This window comes from Tenrec ecaudatus, chromosome 10 (assembly GCF_050624435.1).
Source record: "Tenrec ecaudatus isolate mTenEca1 chromosome 10, mTenEca1.hap1, whole genome shotgun sequence".
Lineage (NCBI taxonomy): Eukaryota > Metazoa > Chordata > Mammalia > Afrosoricida > Tenrecidae > Tenrec > Tenrec ecaudatus.
The window spans coordinates 130,466,967-130,485,030 of record NC_134539.1 but is presented as its reverse complement, the minus strand read 5'-3'; the positions used below and the strand labels follow the sequence as shown (position 1 = coordinate 130,485,030).

The 18,064-nt window shown below is 48.9% G+C and overlaps 1 pseudogene; it reads right to left on the bottom strand.

The window, feature by feature from the left end:
* Positions 1–7,334: 7,334 nt before the first annotated feature.
* LOC142458711 (S-adenosylmethionine synthase pseudogene) overlaps positions 7,335–18,064 on the bottom strand; it is a 36,867-nt pseudogene continuing 26,137 nt past the window's right edge.

Sequence of the window (18,064 nt, the reverse complement as noted above, 5' to 3'; positions counted from 1 at the left end):
CCGTCAAGGTCTTTGCTCCAGTAATGACTTCCTTTTCTCAGGTAACGGATTGCTCCATTTCTGTGACGTCACGTTCACCAGGGCATCAGCAGAACATAATATCACTGTCTTTGAACCGAATCTCCACCCTCTTCCCTGACCCCACATGGCCCTCTGTTATTAGCCCATTTCTCTGCTTCCCTACATCACCTGGCTGTTCTTCAGTTGGGTTGTCACCCTCACCTCTTCATGGAAAAAACTCTCTTGAATAAGGTCACTAGGGACCCCATCTGGCCCAAGCCAATGGTCAGTTCTCAGAGACAACCTTCGTAGACCTCTCATCAGCATCTGGCAGGCTAACCACTTCCTCTGGGTCTCTTCTTTCTCCTGCCTGCCCTCCTTCTAGTAAGGAGCCCTGCTGGACTGTGGTTAGGCCCTCGGCTGCTAACCACAAGGTCAGAAGTTCAAACCCACCGGCCACTCAGTATGGTCAGCATGACTTCTAGAAAGATTTCTCATCTCTAAAACCCTAGAAAGCAGTTGTACTGTTCTATGGGGTTGCTGTGAGTTGAAACCCACTCGAGAGCAGTGAGTTCGGGTTTCTCGCTTTGGTTGCCTTAGATCAGGGATCCTCAAACTTTTTAAACAGGGGGCCAGTTCACTGTCTCTCAGAATTCCTATGCACACGGCACATATCTTATTTTGAAGTAAAAAAACAAATGGACAAAAACACCTGGCGGGCAGGATAAATGTCCTCGGATGGCCGCATGTGGCCCGTGGGTCGTAGTTTGAGGACCCCTGGCTTAGACATTTCTCCTCCCCACCAGGCTCTCAGTTTCTCAAGGTCCTGTCCTTGGTGACCTCTCCTCTCTATTTAAATTATTTCCTTAATGATCTGTGTTAGTCTGCGTAGACTAGAGAAACAAATCCATGGACACACTGAGCCATTTATCTCTGCCCTTCAGTTAAACTGCTACCTTTTTAACCCCACATGTGTTTATCGGCCACATGTGTTTATGGCTGAACAGGTTTCAGTGAAGCTTTCAGGCTCAGATGGAGTAGGAAGACAAATCTGGTGATCTATTTCTAAAATCAGCCAGTGAACACTACGGATGCTCCGGGTTTCTCTTTATTGCCCATGAGGTTGCCACAAGTCTCGATGAACTGCAATGACATTTCATTGACAAGAAAGCAAAAACAGAACAAACAAACACACCCTGTTCCCTGACCTCCACGATCTCATGCCTGCCCACCTCTAGTCTTATTGTCTTGTCTTTTCCCTGCGTTCGTTCATACTGACTTCTTTGCGGCCCTCACACGTGCCACGTTCTTTCTGGACTTGCTTCATTTATTTGAAGACTTTGGGTTGTGGTTGGGGTGAAGGTTTACAGAGCGGTTCCTCCGTCTTACATTGGAGGATTCGTGAGCCCTCTGCCTCAGCTCAGTCCCTGCAGCCCCCTCGGAGAAACGTCATCCATCCCAGCTCCTCCCTGTGCCTCTGTCTCTAGCCCGCCTTCTTCCCTAGCCCTTCTGGACTTGGTCCTTGGGTAAAGGCTGCTCCCTTGATCGCAACTGGTCGGTTATTCTAGGGTGTGCCCACATCACGGGGGTTATTATTCTCTTTCTACACCTGCCTGACGTAAGTTGATTTACTCCTCCGGAGTCTTCCCTCACCTGCTTGTCACCGATTTTCTCATCCTTCAGCTCTTAGCTCAAATGCCACTTCCTCGGAGAGGTCTTTTCCATCCGTTTTGGCTACCCTCCCCACTTTCACCAACACGACCCCCCCCCCCCCATTACCCTATGCTGTCTCCTTGATTGCCCTTATCAGCACCTGAAAGTACGGCACTTTGTTCAGTTTCGCTCCTTGTGCATCTGCCTCCCTCCAGTAGAATCTGCACTTCTGAGCGGCTCTGTCCTCAGGGCCTGGAATAATTAGAGCCTTGCCTACAGTCAGGGCTCAATAGGTGTTTGTGGAGCGAATGAGTAAAAGGCTCTTTGCAGAGCTTTTTTTTAACCTGTCATGCAGTGCCCATTCCTGCTCATTTCCACTTCCTCCGTTTTCCGCGGCTCCGCCTTATTCCCCAAACTCAAATTTCATAAGGATTTGGACCACAACACAGAAAAGCGTGGGAGGCCACACTGCGTCATCTGGTGATTTTAAGAGTCCCCAAGTGTTAATTAGCATGGTGCAGGGCAATGAAGCTAAACGGGCTGTGAGAGTGGTAACAGGTCAAAGCCCAGCTTTGTAGCGCCGCCCCAGTCCAAGCTGTGCTCTTTTTATCTTTAGCAGGACAGTTCACGGAGTCTCCAAAGGTGTATTAAGGCTTAATAGACAAATTATGTACTGGGCAGGATTGTGCAAGGAGAGGGAAGTTAGAAAACCCTCTGGGGTACGGCTGCCGGATATTGAAGTTTCCTTCAGGTGCACTTGGGGCCTGGATGGGTGATTTCAATTACAATTCAATTAGCATCAATCAAATGAACTCCTGGGTAGTGGATTCATCTTAAGTGCCCCTGCCTCAACCCCTCCCACCCCTGCCCTTTCCAGGGCACGTTTGAAACTCAGCTCCGCTTGAGCACAGCCATGAACAGGAAGGGACTCAAGGGTCAGTTCCCTATGGAGCTGGGTGACCTTGGTCATGACAACCATAGCCATTTGGGGATCAGCTGGCCCACCTGCCCGGCCACTTGTCTGGCTCTGTAATTATGTTTCAGTTTGGGCTGGCCCCAGGCTACACAGTAGGTGTTTGGTACCACTGAGTCAGTCATGGGTTTGGGGGACCAGTGCCCAACTGAACGAAATGCTGCCTGGCCCTATGCCAGTTCCATGACCGGCTGGGCTTGGACCACTGTGACCCGTTGAGTTTTCATGGACTGATTTTGGGATGTAGCTCGCCAGCTCTTTCACAGCACACCAGGGTAGACTTCTGCTACCTCCTCCCCGTTCACAGCCTAAATCAAACCAACTTCCTGCAAAGACAGCCTACAGAAACTTGTTGCTGGTCCTTCTCCAGCATTGTTTGACTCTTTGCTTCGACTCAGAAATTCCTCTCATTGTTTTTGAGACCTAATGCTTCTATGCTCCTTGCTCCTCTCTCCCTTAAAATAATTATTCATGAAACACAAACAAACAAACAAACTTCATCGCTGTTACCTCCATCCCCCCTCATGGCAACCGTCTAGGACAGAGTACACCGTCCCCTAGGACTTCCCAGGTGGTAATCCTTACAGAGGCAGACTGCCACGTCTGTCCTCCTGGGGAACAGCTGGTTAGTTGGAACTGCTGCTCATCGAGTCAGTCCAATACTTCACTACTCTATAAACAAAGAGCTCTAAATATATTTCTACATGTGTGTATCCATATGAGATAGTTAAAGTTTATTGTGCCAACCTGGCTGATAACCACATGTGGGGTTAATTGAAGGGCAGAGAGATAAATGGCCTGGTGAGCCTCGCCTTTCTAGTTCTCAGGTCTCTTGCTCTCTGATGGTCGGACCAGGGTGAAGCTGCCTTCGCCAGTTCCCTGTGTCAGCTGGCAAGGCTCACTTCCTGTGCGATATCCCCGAAGAGAAGCCACATGGGCCTACCTGATGCAGCCCTGGGTGCTGGAGCAGCTGTGTGGAGACCCCTGCCAGCGCTGAGATGCTTACATATTCACTGATTCAGCGTTCCTCCTGCAGTTGGCATCATTGCTTGTGTTTTGTGAGATGGAGGAGGACCTTGTGGATTTGTGTCGGACACATGGGTTAATGTTGGACTTGTGGGCTTAGACAGCAGTGGGTTGGGATGCTTCCTAAATGTACACTTACCCTTTATATACAACTCGCCATTATACATATGAGTTTCTGGGGATTTGTTTCTCTAATGCACCAGACTAACACACCGTGCCTGAGGATAGTGTGAGTTTAAGAGTGAAGCCTCGTCGATGCGCTTGGGGAGGGATTTGGGCTCAGTGGAGCATGTGGCCAAGAACACTGTGTGCTGGGGATTGGGTAGATCTGTCCTCTATTCAGGAACCCAAGATAAGAGAAGAGGGCATGGAAACCTATGGTTGGCTCTTGGGAAACAAAAATCAAGTCTCTTCAGCCAAAAGACGGACAAAATCTGTCATTCATCCCTGGGGGCAAATTCTTGGGTTCCTTCACAGACCAGGAGATTCTCATGTCAGCTAGATCATGAACTTGTCTTAATCCTGGAAGAGAAGGCGTACTCTCCTTGGCCTTGGTGTGATGCTAGCTAGAAATATCCCATCAACAACTTGACGTGGAGGAGGGCTTTCCCAGTGTAAGCAGCAGCAGTAGCAGTAGAGGCCATCTGATGGTGCCAGGCAGAGGATTTAAGTGGCAGGAAGGAATCCTCTCTTCCAGGAACCTGCAAAATGAGAAGACACCGAGGCTGTGCCAGGTGATTGTGCATCGCTCTTTAAAAAGTGTCTTAACCATGGTTTCTAGAGATTTCCTGAGTAGGCTTCACGTGGTAGTTAGTGATGTATGTTTCCGTCTCTCCTTTGCATGGGGAACCCTAGCTCCAACACAGTGCTCCCCTTTTGTTTGCTGGGGCACAGAAAGACATGAAGGCATGTATGTTACATTCGATTGATTTTGTCCTGAGATCTCCCCCATTATACACTCCTGGAGAAAACTTGCGGCCTGTCAGAGAATCCTGGGAACCCCAAATGCCAGCTATCGGACCCGAAAAGATGAGCCTGCTCCTGCAAACAGTTGTGAAAAACCAGGTTTGACAATTGAAGAGGGAACCTGTGCTCTTAGCGGGTGTAATTGTCTGGGTGGGAGCCCTGGGCTGCCAGTCTGTCCAACCCTCAGGTGGAGAGGAATGGAGCTCTTGACCCTTCTGTTCTGCGGAGGCCCCCTTGGCCCGATGGAGCTGGCAGAAGTAATATGGCCCATTAAAGGCAGCAGAGGAAGGTACTCAGAGAGACCTGGCCGATGAGTGTGTGATTCTATGCCGGGATTCACACATCTTCCCTGGGGACATAGACGTCTTTTGGCTGCATCCAGAGGCCGGAGCGGGCAGAACCTCACGGGGTGGGTGGGGGAATCCTGCAGTGCCCAGTGGGGGCCATTGATGAGCCCTTGTGAATTCATTTACTTTGTGTTACCTGTTAGTGGAGGACCATCCAGGGAGTTGTAAGAGCACCCCACAGGAGAACACACCCACCTGGACAGGACTCTTGGTCCCACCACGTGGCAGTCCGGTGTCTGGGCATCTGGAGCGCTGACATTTCCACTGGGCTGTTTAGTCGCCACAACAACAAAGGACCCATGTAATACATGAACAAGATGCCAGATGGAGTATCACGTTCTCTTTCTGGCGTGGTGACAGCTCCGTAGGATCCTGCTAACTACCACTTTCTCCCTCCCTACCCGCACCCCTTAGGTTAACGCACGGGATTGTTCCGTTTGCTTTTGTATGCCTGCACATGAGCTAAGCACGGGTTTTTACATTTTTAAATGGTTGGGAAAACTCAAAAGAAGAATGGGATTTCACGACACAGGAAAACGTTATGAAGTTCAAATGTCAATGTTCATAAATAAAGTCTTATTGGAGCACAGCCAGGCCCGTTCACCTACCTATTCTTACGTGTTGTTCGCATACAACAACGAGGTTAGGGGTTGTGACATAAGACACGTGGCCCATCAAGCCTGAAATATTTGCTCGTTGATCTTTACAAAAAAGATCTGCTGACTCATGCTCGAGACCACCCTTCTGCGCTTGAACCCTTTCCGCTGTCCTCACGACTGTCTCTTGGATCTCCTCCTGACTCAGACCCACTCCTCCATCCCTTATCCCAAGTGACCTGCACACTGCTTGGTGACTCTGTACCCACAACTGGCTTCTGCACCGATCCCCAGCCTGGCAGCGTGCCTTTACCTCTCAGGCACTCGGAGCTGCTACCGTCGGCTCACATTGTGGTGACTTGTGATTGTCATGTGAGTTGACCTACTTGGGCGTACGTCCCTGATGCTGCTGTCTTTTCCGTGTGGGCGGCGACTTGCCATAAAACAAGCATAAATGCTCTGAAAACACACCAGCTTCTCAGTCTCAAAGGTTACTCTTCAAGACAGACAGACAGCGGTGCTGTTGTGGGCAACGGGAGCGGCCATCTGCGGTTCCACGTGCACAGGGCAGCATCATTCAGGGAGCAGAGAGCAGGAGGCAAACATCTGCTTCCAAACTTGAACATGGTGCCTCCAAATAGGGGATAAGACAGTGGCAGCTGACGAGAGGAAATATTCTAGGTCTCAAGAAAAAGCCAACGAAGGATTCTTCTCTCCCCCTGAGAGCCCACCACCACCACCATCACTGTCACCACCACCACCACCTGCCCCACCTCCACCAGCACCACCGTCACTACCACCACCACCTCCACCACCGTTACCACCACCATCATCCCCCCAACCACTTCCACCACCATTACCACCACCACCACACCTCCACCTCCTCCACCACCACCAAAAGCCAAATGTAAACCAAACTTGCTGCCATTGAGTCGATGCCAACTTAGGCACACTCTAGGCCAGGGTAGAACTGCTCCAGTGGATTTCCAACAGTGACCTTTTTTTTTTCATGGTAGCATGCTTACCTCCTGGATGGCCATGATCTTACCAGCCAGGTCTGCGCACACCATGGCCTGAGGCGAGGTGGGGCAGGGACCCAGCAGGATGCTCAAGGACCCAGTTTATTGCTAACCAAGGGTTATATCTACTTCAGGGGGTGTGCTTTCAGGTACCCACATGTCACAGGAAGGGGCAGTACAATAGGCATACACATCACAGGAAGGGGATGTACATGGGCATAGGCGTAACAGGAAGAGGATGAGATAGGTGTGTGCACATAGGAATGGGAGGGACTAGAGGTATACATGTGACAAGATGGGCGGACCCTAGATTCATAATGGCGGCCTAACCTTGGTCACCCTTGGGTGGGCTTGACCTCTCTGCGGTTGCCTACAACTTAACAGACAATTACTATCCTTATCAGAAGGGAGTGGGCCCTACTTGTGGGATGAACAGTGGTGACTGCTTGCTCTGGATAGCTGATAGCTCTTAGCTATCCTGATCTACTTCTGATGGCCTCCAAGTAGATAGTCATTCGAAGGAGCTAAGCTTGGCATATATTTGGGGGAGACAACTTGGGAGACATCCTTCTGTTTCCCACAGCCCACCATAGCTACGATTCACATCACTGATCACAGAGGGCCAGCCACTGAGGAGGAGCCGAAGGAGGAGGGGACAATGTAGGAAGGGGGGGGGCCTTTCCCGCAGAGCTTGAAGGCTTCTCTGTAGCCCGTGCCAACAGATTGGGGGTGGGGGGGTGGGAAGGCTAACACTTTAAAAATATTTAAGCTTTGGGGGCACTTCCCAGGGGAAGCCTTCTCTGTCAAAGTGGTCATAGGCTGCAGTCCTCTGATCAATTGGCTTTTCAGATCCAGATCCCTGACAGTGACTCTGGGGCGGAGGTCAACATTCTTCTTCGTTGTATCTCCTAGCTCTCTCTCACTCTTCTGAGAGGTGCCACATGGGAATGGAAATCGACACTGGGGGAGAAGCTCCAATAGCATAAGAGACCTGCACGGGAACCCCTCTGCACAGACCTCCTTCAATGAGGGGTTTTGCCACCCGATGGGCAGCACCAGCAGCCGAGCGGTCCACCTTGGCATAATCCTTTCCTGAAAAGGCGCCTCCTCTGTGAGCTCCGTATGTGTCCACAGTGATCTCCCGGCCAAACCAGCACTAGCCGGAGGCCCTGCAATAACAAATCTGCCCCTAGGCTGTGGGTGGTAGATCGTGTCCTCATCAAGATACTTGGCAGGAAGGACGGCTTGAATGACTTTCTCCTTCAGGGCCTCCCTCATCTCATCCAGACAAACCTCTTCATCCTGCTGAGCGGATACAGCGACTGAGTGGGCGCTGAGGGGCAGTACAGCATCTCCATCCTGCATGTACTGCACAGTCACTCCAGTTTGAGAATCTGGGCGTGACCAGGGTAAGGTGCCATTGCGACGCAGCCCGGCAAGCTTGGCATTGAGCCTGGGTGCTAAGACAATGGTCAAAGGCATACATTCCTCAGTTTCGTCAGTGGCATAACCAAACATCGTGCCCTGGTCTCCTGCACCTGTCTCCTCCTGGTTCCGGTGAAGGTGAAGACCTTGAGCTGTATCTGGTGACTGTTGCTTCAAAGCTACCTGAGCATCGCAGGGCTTGTAGTCAAATCTTTCGGAAGAATCCTCATAGCCAGCGTGCTTCATGGTTTCACAAACCACGCTCTGGTCGTCGTCAGCAGCTCTGGATGTAATTTCCCCAGCAAGACGAATCCTTCCAGCTTCAGTGCGAGTTTCACAAGCCACTGTGGCCTCGGGGTCCTGCTGAAGGTGGGCATCACGGACAGAATCACTGATGTGCTCACAGATCTTATCTGGGCGGCGTCCCCCACAGACTCTGAGGTGTACAGGAAGGTGACCTCCTCGTGGAAGCCGGGGGGGGGGGGCGGGGGCGCTGCCTGTTCATTGTGGTGCCTGAAGCTGGAGCGGAAGGAGAACCAGGCTGCAGCTGGCAGCGGAGACAGACGGGACTTCACAAGATCCTCAGCCCCGCTTGGTGGTCCACTGGAGAGAGGGGGAAGGGAAGGAGGACAAGGGGAAAGGGAACAGGGGAGGAGAGGGAGCCGACTAGAAGTCAAGGGAGGAGCTGAGAGCCACTGTGACTCTTTACGGGAGTAGAAAACCCCATTTCCTGAGGAGCAGCTAACACACCCTCTTTATTTTAAAAAAAAGTTTTATTTCTGCCATAAATGAAATCCATAGTCATGGCTACAACTGAAACCAGAGAAGCAGATCCCCCCTAGGACTTTGACTTGGTTTGGGAGGGAGGGTGGATGCTGACACCATAGTTGGACTTGCATAACCGACCCATGCTGACTCCCAAACTGTCTCTCCTGATCTTTATTCTCAGCCTTGGGTACAGGCACAGGCTTTTTAGCCCGACTCTGTGGATGGATTCTTTCTTAGGAGTTTTTTTGAGACTATAATTTTGAAAAGCCTGCTGGTGGGTCTTCTCCCCTCGTACCCCTAACGTGACTGGGCCCATTTGACTTCCCATCAGGGGCACAAGTGAAGTTCAAGATTCTGTAAGACTTTCCACTTTTATTTGCCTTGTTTTTTCATTCCTGCCGGAATCCCCATTTGTGCTGGGTCGAATGGTGCCCCCTAAAGTTCAGGCCCACCCAGATCTTCAGACTGATCTTCTTTGGAAATAGTGTCTTTGCAGATGTCATTAGCAAAGATTGCTAATGGCCCTCAATTCAACAACTCCTGTCCTTATGAGAAGACACACACGTGCACAAAGGGAAATACACGGTGTTGGAGGCAGAGATGGGAAGGATGCATTTACAGCCGCCGGGAGCCAGAAACGAAGGGCGAGATCTGAGATGGTTTCTGCCCCCGAGCCTCCTGAAGGCATCATCAACCTTGCCTATTCTGTGACCTAGGATGTCTGGCCGCCCGAATGGTGAGAGACGAAATGTCCACAGAGTTGTGTTTTACTTTTGAGGGACTCCGTTTGTGATTTGTTCCAGCAGCCCCAGGACACACTACACCACTCAAGTGCTTCCCAGGCTATCTGAACCTTCAGCGCTTTTGCAAACGAGTCCACTCATCTGAGCACCAAGGTCTTGGGGAAGGTAATGGAAAACTATCAGGGGCGAAGCTGTGAGCAGCGGAGACCAAGTAGTCCATGAGAAGTGCAGCCATTAGCTTAGCCTTGGTTTAAGTTTAAAGAGAGACTTTACATTTCTAATGGACTGTACACTTAGCCCAGACTCCCCTGTGTCAGAGCCCTTCGAGATGGGTTTCTTCCTTGATACCCAGCATACACAGGGTCAGCATCCTTTGCACACATAGGTAACTCCGGAGGCTCCTCAGGCTTGAGGTAGTTAGTTTATTGTGCCAACCTGGCTGATAAACACATGTGGGATTAATTGAAGGGCAGAGAGATAAATGGCTCGGTGAGCCTCGCCTTTCTTGTCTCTCGCTCTTTGATCATCAGACCAGCGTGCGGCTGCCTTGCTTGTTCTGTGCCTTCATTTGCAAGCTACACTACTGTGGGACACCTAACCCGTGGACTGTTTCACTGTAATTTGAGGTTCCTTCAAGACTTGCTTCGCCACACCATTGGAATTTACATCTCTTGAGCTGGGGACTGTTGGACCCTGTCACCTGGCTGACTGTTGGTAACCTGCTTTGCTGTTTGCTGCCTGAATTGCTCTACAGAGGACTACCTGGTGGCCCTCAAGACTTGAAGGACTGCCTGTGTCTCATAACTGTCTCATGGGAGTGAGTTGCACTGAGCCATTTGTACTGCTTTATAATGAACTATTCTTATGTTATATATATATTTATCTATCTGTATAAATATATAAAAATTATTAGAAATCTGGTTTTGTCTCTCTAGAGAACCCTGTTTAACACAGGGCTCTTCCAGGGACCAGTTGTTATCCAGCAGATTCAGATTCATGGAGAACATGCAGATGTCAGAATTGAACTGTTTTCCATGGCTCATGTTGTGGAAGCAGATCACTTAACATCCTTCCAAGAGGCCTCTGGATGGATTTGAACTTTCAACCTTTTAGTCAGTAGCTAAGCCTGTCAGCTTTTGGCACCACCTTTTAAGGTTTCTGTTCATTGTTCCTTAATTCACCAAAAATAAGCACACATTTATCATTAGAGATGAAGAAGCAAAGTCATGTTTATTCCAATCACTTTGACCCGTCTTTGGGGGGAAATGACAATGAAACTCCATCTTTAGTGTAAGAAATGGCAGACACCCGAATCAGTGAACTACCAAGCATGCATGCCTCCAAATGTGAATTCTGGACCGAGAAGGAAGGAGGTGCTGTCAGTTGACATTTTCCTCAGATATCAAGTAGAAACAGGTTTCCTTAAAAGTGTAAGTTACAGTCCTGAAAAGAAACTGCTCTGACAATCTTTGATTGGATTCACGAGGCTTAGATTCCCCTACAGCCTCACTTAACGCCAGAAGACAGAGGGTGGGTAAGTGCTATAGCAATCTGAGGGCAAGCGTGGACAAGCCGAAGACTTTTCTATTCAGCCCGTAAGTCTTTCAGTGGGCTAAGGGTTGGGCTACTAGCTGAAAGGTGGGTGGTTCAAATCCACCAGCTGCTCCATGGAAGAAAGGTGAAGCAGCTTGCCCCTGCTAGAAACCTGTGGAGAAGTTCTCCAGCCAATTGGGGGCCTCGGAGTTAGAATGGACTCTGTGGACGTGGGTTTGGTTTTCAAGTTTTAAGACGTCTTCAACATATAAGGCAACCTAGGAACACTTTAAAATCGGAGCAAATTCAAGGAACCACCAAAAAGCTCATGGAAAATGGAATGAAAAGATAAAAACATATCCACTTTGTTTCTCAGAATAAGCTCTATCAAAGTCAAGACACTTGTATAAGCAATGATACCATCTATGTAATGTAGCCCTGAAGAATTGAAGGTCCAGTCCTTTTTATATTGTAAGCTGAAGAATAATTGGTGCCCTTTAAAGTTTTTTTTAATATTAGGAAATGCAAAGACATACAAAGAAGCCAAATCTGGACAGTAAGGTGGTTGATTCACCTTCAAAACACTCACAGGCTTGCCCTTGTGTGATGAGAAGAATGAGCAGAAGCGTGGTGGTGGTGGAGAAGAACTCTCTGGTGACACTTTCCTGGATATTTTTTTGCTAAAGTTTTGGCTCACCTCCTCAAAACACTCTCATAAGCAGATGTTATCCTTCTCTGGCGCTCCACGAAGTTACCAACCAACTACCTGGAGCATCCAAAAAGCCCTGTCGACACAACCTTTGCTCCTGACCAGTCTGCGCTTGCTTTGCCTGGACCACGTCTACCTCACTGGAGCCCTTGCTCAGGCTGTGCTCTGTCCCAGGATTGTGCCCGGAAAGTCATGTCTCATCTCCTCAGACAATTGTTGAATAAAAACTTCAGGATCTCTACCTCCCTTGTTGAAAATGTCCATCGAAATCTCTGATCTTGTCTGGAGCGGATTTGGGTGCAATGGTTTTGGCATCCATTGAGCAGAAAGTGTGCTCAGCTTTAATTCTTCAGTCAGAATTGTGTAAGGTGAACTTACTGAGATGTCTATGGTGTTGGCTACTGTTTCTGCTGTTAACCATTGATCCACTTCAGTTAGGACACTAAAAAGATGAACTGTTTCCACTCAAATGGATGTTGATGGTCTGCTACAGGCTACATTTTCACCAGTGTCTCATTCCTCCTTAAAATGAGTAATCCATTTGTAAACAGCTGGATTCGTTGAGACGTTGCCCCCATAAACCTTATATAAAGCCTCATTCCCCCCCCCCACCATTCTTTCCTGCAAGCTTTGCCAATAATTTGATGTTTGTTTTTGCTTCAACTTTAGGAGAAGGTATGTTGCTCTGAAAGGGAGGCTCATTTCAAACTGGTGCCTGGTCCTTCTTAGTGACTTACACTAGATCCTGTTCAGACATGTTCTAACAAGTTAGTATGAGTTTATTTTGGTGCAAAAAAGTTTTTGAAACCCATGCATAATTTTTCTCATAATAGACCTTTTCCACAAGCGTTTAAAATACCTCTTAGCTGGCACTCCTATTTCTTCAGTTTTACTTTTTTAATGTAAGGAAAGTTCTATGTAATTCTTATAACTAAATGTAGCTTATTATTATTATCTATTTTCTTTGCCTGTCTACCCATTCATCCTTTTAGCTGCATATTATGTATGGCTGATTGGATTTGAGGTAATTTTTGAGACGTTTATTTTAAAATTGTATTTATTTGAAAAATACCATCATCGTTTGTTTCTCTCTCTAACAAAGTGGATGTAAACTAAGTGGGACTGTACTGTGATTTAGCTTCATGGCCTTCACAAGGGCGAAAGCCGGGTACCAGGGAAGGTCAAGTGGAAGCTAGAAGGAGCCTGGGTCCTTCCTGATTTTCTGTACTATTGCACGAGGACAATAGATTTTGTCGGGGTTAAACGAAGAAGGTCCGGCTTCCATCAAACCCAGCAGATGATCATTTCGACAGTACATCAGGTAATGCATATTCACTGAGTATTTTAAGGATCTGGTTTTGTATTCTCCCTTCCTCTCTGGGGGATTGTCCTGCATGGGTGTGGCTTCCAGGTGGTGGATTGAGTTTACACTCAGGCAATATGCTACTAACAGAAAGATTGGTAGTTTGAAACCACCACCTGCTCCCCAAGGTGAAAGGTGAAGAAACCGCCTTATGTGAAGCGTTTCAGTCTCTGACACCTTACGGGCTGACAGATGATTCACTCTGGGAAGGAGACCGCTGACATGCTGGGATCCAGCCCACCACTGGATGGGTCTAAGGGACAGTTATTTAATTGAAGGGAAGAAATTAAGAGGCAGACAACAGTGTTGGGGTGCTCATCGCCTCCATGAAGTCAAGTCTGAGTGGGATAGAGAGAGAATGCATTCTTTTATCAACCTATATAGTCTTGGGTCATGCAAGCACTCCCCTACCCCCTAACCACAGACAACTACCTACTTAACAAGGGGGGCAGTATTGTAACCCTAGAGGCCCCTGTGCTCGGGGCAGGTAAGGGGAGTGACTGTCCCCTGAGTGGGGGGCAGAATGGCCACATGTCTGCTGATTTAGATCAAGCTGCCGGCCAGAAAGCAATCAGCCATGTGCTGTACGAGGCACCTTCAAGGCAGCGCTCTTCTGGGAGGCTACTGTGGGGATGGTTTTTAATCAGGGGAATGTGACCGGGACTCAGAGCCCCGCCCTCTTAGGTGTCCTCAATCATGAGCACAAAGAATTTGTCCGCATGCACTCTCTTCCCGGCCCTCCGTTTCCACAGTCACACACAGCCGGGCTGTTTGAATTTATTTTCCTACTGTCTTCTTATTTATTATGACTGTATCTTCGTCATCAAGGTATTTTGGCAAGGCATATCCTAGGCTAGCAAAGTACCTCAGAGAGATTGGAACAAGACCCACGGTTGCCTTGTGCCTTGATATAAAGTCACCTGAGTGGGACAATTTGCAGAGTCATGAAAATCTAGTGTGGAGGAATGACCCGCATTCCTCTTAATGAGCCCTGATTACCTTTATATGCTTACTCAGTGATAAGGCTGCGACTCCAACCTCGTCATGAGAACAGAACGACCCCCCAAAAGAGGTGGGGGTGGGGTGGGCGGGTGAGGGGGAGATTTAGATGGGGAAATTATTTTTAAACAAGAATGATGAGAAGACCGCTAGAGTATTTTAAAAGAAGACAACCTGAGTTTTTTCTTTTTCTCAGTGGGCAGTTGCTCTTCTGTGGGAAATGCCAATGCTGCCTCTCCCCAACTCCTCTGACCCTGGGATTTTGTGCCAGGTAAAATGTTGGTTCTGGTATGTTTGGTAAAAGGGCCTTTCAAAGGGACAAATTGGATTCTTTGCAGGATTCTTGTAGTCATTTTGTCAGTGGGTTTCACGGGACTTGACACTTGCTTGCATATCTCCCCTCCCCCCGCCCCATGTCTTATATTCTGCTGTGGGTGGAGGCCAACGCAGAATGCAGGGCAGAGAGGGCTGGGTGCTGGGAGCTGGTGGGCGACAGGAAATGTGGCTCAAACTGAATATCCAGACCAGGGACGATCCAGATGTCAGTGATCAAATAGCAGCAGGGCAACCAAGCCAGTAAGGGGGCTACATGATAAATGGACATATTGACCATCCAAGAGGGGTCAGAAAGCTGGGACTGAAAGCCAAAGTCAAGGTTGACCCTGGATTGGATTCTGGCACAGAAAAAGGACATTAGTGGATGAACTGGTGAATGCTGAGTGAAGCCTGCAATTTCACTAATAGTGTTTTTACTCATATTAATTTCTTATTTTTTATAGGCGTGCCAGGGCTATGTGAAATGTTCACATTAAGGTCAATTGGGTGATGACTGCCTGGGATTTTCTATACTTCATTTACCACTTGTCACCAAATCTCAGCTTATTTCAAAATAGTATTTTATAATCACATGGAGAGGAAGGTTAAAAATAACCCCAAACCAACCCCCTGCCATCGAGGTGTTGCCGACTCTCAGTGACCCTCTGAGGACAGGGTAGACTGTCCCTGGGAGTTCCCCAGACTGTAACTATTTACGGGTGTAGACAGCCCCATCTCTCCCCAAAGGCGGTTTCTAACTTTGGACCTTGCCGTCAGCAGCTTCACGTGTGACCACGATGACACCAGGCCTATTGGAGAGCCGGACAGTGACTGGAAACTGGAATTTCTCTCACTTCTGACAACACGGGTGTCTCCATGTGGCGCCAACGCACTCAGCTGTGCCCCGTGCAGTACGGTAAGTCCCTGCGTTATCAACACCCAGGCTTGCCCTTCCTTGAATGGAGAACTAAGACTTGCCCTTGAATGCCATGTAAGTTTGCCCTTACTTGGCAATGACGGAGCCGACCTCTACACACAATCACTTCGTCATCACAATCACATTCGTTTGCTTTAGGTGCCGTTTTTACATGATTGGAAAAGCTTTGAGCCTTTCCTTACACTAAATCCCACGGGGAAGGAGATGTACTAGTGGCTGCGGCTTCTTTGCCTGGGAGAGCTTGGACTTAAAAAAAATCATTTTATTGGGGGCTCTTACAGCTCTTATCACAATCCATAGATATATCCATCACATAGAACACATCTGTACATATGTTGTCATCATCTTTTCCAAAACATTTTCTTTCTACTTGAGCCCCTGACATCAGCTCCCCATTCCCCTCCCTCCCTCCCCATCTCCTTTCCCCATTCCCCCTTGATAATTTATAAATTCTTTTTTTTTTCATGCCTGACACTGACCACTGTCTCACTTCACCCACTCTTCTGCTGTCTGTCCCCCTGGCACGGGGGCCATATGTCACTCATGGTGATTGCTTCTCCCTTACTCCCACCCCCCAACCCTTATCCTCCTAGTATCGCTGTTTCCCTTATTGATCCTGAGGGGTTTATCTGTCCTGGATTCCCTGTGCTGTGAGCTCTTATCTATACTACTGTACATGCTCTGGTCTAGCTGGATTTGTCTGATAGAATTGGGGTCCTGGTAGTGGGGGTGGGAGGCAGGAGATGGTTTTTCTAAGCTCACGTGCCGCTTGGCTATCTTGTCAGTGGGGCCTTGCCTGTTGCAGCGTGCAGGTTGCAGCGGAGAGTCCAGGTGAAGGTGGAATAAAAAGAAAGGGCTGGAAATATGCTTCCAAAACTATCCAGTGAAAGCCCTATGGATCATTGGATCAGGAAGGTCCATGGTCGCGAACTGAGGGTTGACTTGATGCAGTTACAGCAACAAGTTCAGGTCCAGGCAGGAGCCTGGGATGCTTCTGAGACACAGCGTTCCCTGATCCCTTTGTCAGGCCAAGATCGGCCTCTGGCTTTCCCCCTCTTCCTGACTCTCCAGGAATCTACGCCTTCTTGGCTGGTGGTGAGTCATGCCTCTGCAGGGCTGTTGGCTGTAAGTGCCCTGTCCTCTTCCTGCTTCAGTGCTGCCTCGGGCCAATTCTGAACTCTTGCTTCTGCACCCATAATATTAACCCCGACTCCAGGCCTTGGCTTCTATCTTTGTACCGGTCTACTTTGGCACTGGATGTGCGGTTCTCCAAAACAAATGCTGGCGTGTCGCCTGCCCTCACGGTGAGCAGCCTTTGGGACACCCATCTCTTACACGTTCCCCTGGACAGGGCTCCTGACAGGGTGGCTGGGGTGATATTCCAGCAACCGAGCCATTGCCTAGTTCTACAGACTTTCATTCCTGGGCGGGGATGGGATTGCATTCTGCTCCCTGCTATCCAAGCCCATGCCCGGGGTCTTGCACGGAATGAGCTCATTGCCTGAATAATGCTGAGCCTGCCATTTCTTCAGACCATCCCCATTCTGGGACTTTTGCTTGCTGCTGTGCCCTTCAGTGAAATTGGGCCTGCCAGCACTGACAGCTGCCCAGACCATGCCAAGTTTACCATGCCCCTTGGACATTGTGTTTGGAATGGCTGGGCTGTCCTCCCCAGGGCCAACTTTTCACCCATCAGCTCCTAACCTGATTTCCACATTCACATCCCCTCACCACCAGCGTATATTACAGGCTCCCTGCAGATGTTGATCCTGATCCCAGACGTGTCGTTTCCAAGCCAAAAAAGCATGTGTGCTGAGTGGGTAAAATGCGTGGTGACTTCTGGAATGCAGGTGTTCCCTGTAGTTCACATGGCCTGTTCACAAAGGCTGTAAAATTTTCCCTCTGGAATTTATAAAGTCCAGTTCTGAACCTCCCGTAGACCCTGGCCTTCCTGCTGGCTTAGCGTCCCCTTATGTTGATCCTGAGACCGAGTTCTCTTTAGTTCCTGGCTTGGTGCCCTGGTGTCATCCTTCCTTGGCACCCATCCAGGAGATTGTCTCCCTGTTTCTCTTCCTCCCACGTGTGGAGACTGGAGACAGGAGGCATCTGGTGTGTATGCATTGACCTTCCAGGGATAGCTGGACTTCGGATATTTCATGAGAGTAAGTCGTTTCATTGGAATGTCCACTTTGGGGAAGTAGATTGGTGCAGTGATTCACTCCCTTCTCTGACTATTTATGGCTTGTCAAGTGCAGCAGTCTGAAGCCACCAGCTGCTCCAGGGAGAAGGCAGGCTTTCTATCCCCATAATGGATTACAGTCACAGGAACCCTCAGGGGCAGTGCCATCCTACCGGCTAGGTCATTTTGAGTTGAAATGGACTCAGTGACATTGAGCCTGGTTTTGATTTTTCTCTATTGTAGGAAGCATTCATCAGCTCAGGATTGTTAATAGTTGAATTATTTTACAAAGGCTCTTTTAATTGCCTTTTCACCCCTAAGTTGCAGGGGCTGGGGAAATTCTAAGTGTTGAGGTGGTTGTTGGTGGTTGATAGGGCCTTAGCCATCAAGGGCTCACTATTCTTTGGCCCATCTGCTCTGTGTTGTTGTGTCACATTGAGGAGACCCTGCAGGGCAGAGAAGAACTCATGCCTCCTTCCCAGTTCGGATCTGCAACATCCCTGTCCTAAACAT